Source organism: Echinops telfairi, unplaced genomic scaffold (genome assembly GCF_000313985.2).
Source record: "Echinops telfairi isolate 266 unplaced genomic scaffold, ASM31398v2 ScPeMD7_7413;HRSCAF=8451, whole genome shotgun sequence".
Taxonomy (NCBI): Eukaryota; Metazoa; Chordata; class Mammalia; order Afrosoricida; family Tenrecidae; genus Echinops; species Echinops telfairi.
This window is the reverse complement of record NW_022111313.1, coordinates 46,019-50,238: the sequence shown is the minus strand read 5'-3', so window position 1 is coordinate 50,238 and position 4,220 is coordinate 46,019.

Here is a 4,220-nt window from a genome sequence, read left to right as displayed (position 1 = left end):
TGTGAGATGGAGGAGGACTTTGTGGACTGGTGTCGGACATATGGGTTAATGTTGGACTTGTGGGCCTGGGTAGCACTGGGTGGGGATGTTTTCTTGATGCACACCTAACCTTTATATGAAACTCTCTTATACATGAGTTGGTGTGGATTTGTTTCTCCAAAGTACCCAGACTACTGCATGTGCCATCCTCACAATTGCTAAGTTGGAGCCCCTTGTTGCTCCATCTTGTCGGGGGTCTTCCTTTTGCTTCCCTTCAACCTGACCAAGCATGATGTCCTTGTCCAGGGACTGCACTCTCCGGACAGCATGTCCAAAGCACGTGAGATAGAGGCTCGCCATCCACACTTCTGGTTATACTTCCTCAAGACAGGTCTGTGTGTTCTTCTGGCAGTTCATAGAACTATTCTTCACCAGCCGCGGAATTCAAACGCACCGTCTTCTTTGGTCTTCCTTAGACAATGCCCAACGATCACGTGCATATGAGTTGAAAATATCATGGCTGGGGTCAGCTGCACCATCCACCTCAAAGTAACACCTGTGTTTCGACACTTGGAGAGGTCTTAGGCAGCAGATTTCCGCAGCGGAATGTGCCATTTGGCCTCTCTTTTTTTAAAAATAGTCTTTTATCGGTTTATGACTCACATATCATACAATTCATTAGTTCAATCATATTAGAAATGTTGTACAATTGCCATTTGATCTATTGACTGCTGCTTCCATGAGCATGAATTGTGGATCCAAGCAAGATTCAATCTGATTTGGGAGCCTCCCTAAGGGAACCAGACTACCTTAAGTACCCTCGTTGCAGATTAAAGGAACGGATCCCCAACTTTGGACCTAAAACTGAACTACTCTGGTGTAAGAAGAAGAGGACTGCTACGCCGAGGCTCTGGATGTGGAAGTCATGGGACTTTGGTTCAAAATGCTTTCTTTTGAGGTTGTCTAAGAATTGGAAAGTTCAGACTGCCATGTGTTTGCCACTATCATATTTTCTTTGCTTTTTGTGATATGTCTTGGTTTTGTATCACAGTGTCACCTTTGAGAATGAGCTTCATGCAAAACCTCCCTTGTGTCTAATACTCATGGTTTTCTTTTTTGTTTTCACAATTCAGTGTTTTAGTGTATTAAAAATAGTTGTGTAATCATCACCACAATCAATTTTAGATCCCTTCTTCATTCTTGTATCCATTATTATTAGCTCCCCCTTCCCCCCAACTTCCCCTATCATAACCCTAAGGAGATTGTCAATCTAGCTACTGTCTCTACACATTTGCCTATCCTGAATTTCATGTAAAGAAAATCATATTTTTAAAAGCCTAAAATCAACAGCAAAATAAAACACAGGAAAAACCATCTCAATCTAAAAGGGAGCAGAAAGTAATAAACGCTCGATCAAGTGACCCATGGTTCAAAAAGGGAGACAAAGGGGAAGAAGATGGCTTTTCGCCGAACTAGATCCTCGTCCACTTCAGGTTTGCTTTTCCCCCTTTTCAGCCACTGGGACCAGTATTTAGACCTGAGGGGTTAGGGATCTGGAGGATTTTTTAAAAATTCATGTTAACTATTTATTTATTTTTCCTGTTAATCCCTCCATTTGCTGCTGCTGTTGTTGTTGTAACCACACTTCCTGTCCCACCCTCACTTTCCCCATCCTTGGCTTCCTCACAGCCCTCAAAGTCTTGTCGTTCTGTGTATAAACCACACTTCTTCTTTCTTTCGGCTCATAACAATAGGGATGTTCAATCTTTATCCTTGTAAGACTGACTGTGTTTGCCAAGCATAATGCTCTCTGATTTTGTCCGCTGCGTGTCATGCAGTGGTTAAGAGAGTTATTGTCTTGTTTATGGATGTAATTCCATAATACAAATGTACCAGTCTGCTAATCCATTCTTCTAGAGCTGGGGGTTTGGTTGTTTCCATGTCTCTGCTCTTGTGGACATTGCTGCAGGAAGCACAGGTGTACCTGGGTCGGTCCAGGCTATATTCTTAATTTCTTTGGGGAATATGCCCAGTAGAATGATGGTTGATCATAAGATACTTGGACTTGAATTTATTTAAGGAAATGCCATACCGATCTCCGAAATGGCTGAACAAGTCTACTGTCCCCCAGCAATGCCTTATTGAATTGTACCACACGTGTCTATGTGAAGTGGTATCTCGCTGTTTTAATTTGTATTACTCTTATTGCTAATGTCATGGACATTTCTTCATAGGGCATTGTAAGAAAAGAACAACTTTATAAACATTACCAAAGGAGTTATTCGAATTGAGAATCAACAATAGCAGACATCAACCTAGATCAAGACCACCCGGAATCCAAATGACTTTTAGAAGTACCCAAAGTAAAACATTCTTGTAAGACTGAAAGCAGGGAGCCAGAGATGTCAATCTGCAATGGAGACAATGACAAAGGAAGCAGATGGGGAAGACATCGGACAGAGAAGAAGTCACGCAGATTGCAAGAGAGATCAGGCTGCTTTATGCTTTAATACCTAAAAGGCCACTTTAAATAAAATGGTTAAACATGATAAAAATTAAAAAGGAGGAAATAAAAAGACTTAGTAAACACGAAAACAAAAACAGCAAAGAAGAAAACAGCAAGAAAATCCACAATCTCAATGAACTCCGAACCAAGTATTATAAGGAACAAATAAGCCAGCAACAACGACTACACACACACACATACACAGAGTAAAATGACAGCAATACATTCATACCTATTAGAAGGACATGGAATGTACCTGGAATGAATGCACCAGTCAAGACAGGGAGGTCAGAGTAGATAAAAAAAAACAGACCCTATCGATATGATTTTTTGTTTTTTATTCTTTTACAAGAAAAACACCGTAGACACAAAGACAAAATTAGAGTAGTAAAACATGACATTATATAATGATTAGAAGGAAACCTGATGAAGACATAACAATAATAGGTATGTATGCACCACTAAGACCTTCAAAATACATGAATCAGACTCCTATAGAAATGAATAGAAAAATACACACCTCTAGAACAGGGGACCCTAATGCACCGTTCTCCAGGAAGGACAGAACTACTAGAAACCAGCTAAAATCTAGAAAAACCTAAAAATCACACTCGCCACTCGAGTTCATTCTGACTCACCGTCACCCTACAGGACAGCACAAAACTGCTTCCGTGGGTTTCTGAGATGGCAACTCTTCACAGGAGTAGAGAACTTTGTGTTTCCCAAGGAGCGGCCGGCGGTTCTGAACTGCTGCTCTTGCAGTTAGCAGCCCCAACATGTAACCCCCTGTGCCACACAGAAGAGCTAAACAACACAATCCAGTTGGCATCTGAGACATATGCAAAGCACTCCACCCAACAAACTCACAATACGTCCTTTTCCAGCCCCATGGACGTTCTCCAGAAGAGACCATATGTGAGGCCACAAGGCAAGCCTTCGTAAAAGCATCGAGATATGACCAAGCATCTGCTCAGCCTAGCGGTCACGATGGAGACGGAACACCACCTGGCTTTAAACTCCTGGGGAATGAAGACATAAAGACTGAAAACATGAACTCCTTGGAAATAAATGAGAATGAAAATACAACGTATCAAAACCTTCGGGACACAGAAAAACAGGCCTCAGGGAGCGATTCGTAGCTCTAACTGCGCATGTCAACAAAGAACCAGACTCAACGCCTCAGCCGCAGACTGCCAACGATTCGAACAAGAGCAGGAAATAAACCGGCAGCCCCTAGAAGAAAAGAAACAATAGAGATTGGAGCATAAATAAAGGAATCAAGAATAGAAAAACAACAGAAAGAATCAAGACAAAAATGTGGTTCTTTGAAAATCAAGAGCGAAAAACCAATTCCCTGGATAGAGGCCCTGACACTCATGGAGACCCTGTAGGGCGGGTAGAACTGCCCATCTGAGCTTCCCAGAACGTGGCTCTGTGCAGGAATAGAAAGTCCTGTCTTTCTCCCAAGGCGCTGCTGGTGCTTTTGAACTGCAGACTTTGCAGTTAGCAGCCCAATTCATAACCACTATGCCACCAGAGCTCTTTATTTTCCTTTGAAAAAATCATTTTATTGGGGGTTCATACAACTCTTATCACAAACCATCCATCCATTATGTCAAGCACATTTGTACATTTGTTACCCTCATCATTCTCAAAACATTTGCTTCCTACTTGAGCCCTTAATATCAGCTCCTCATTTTCCCCTCCTTCCCCACCCCCTCCCTCATGAACCCTT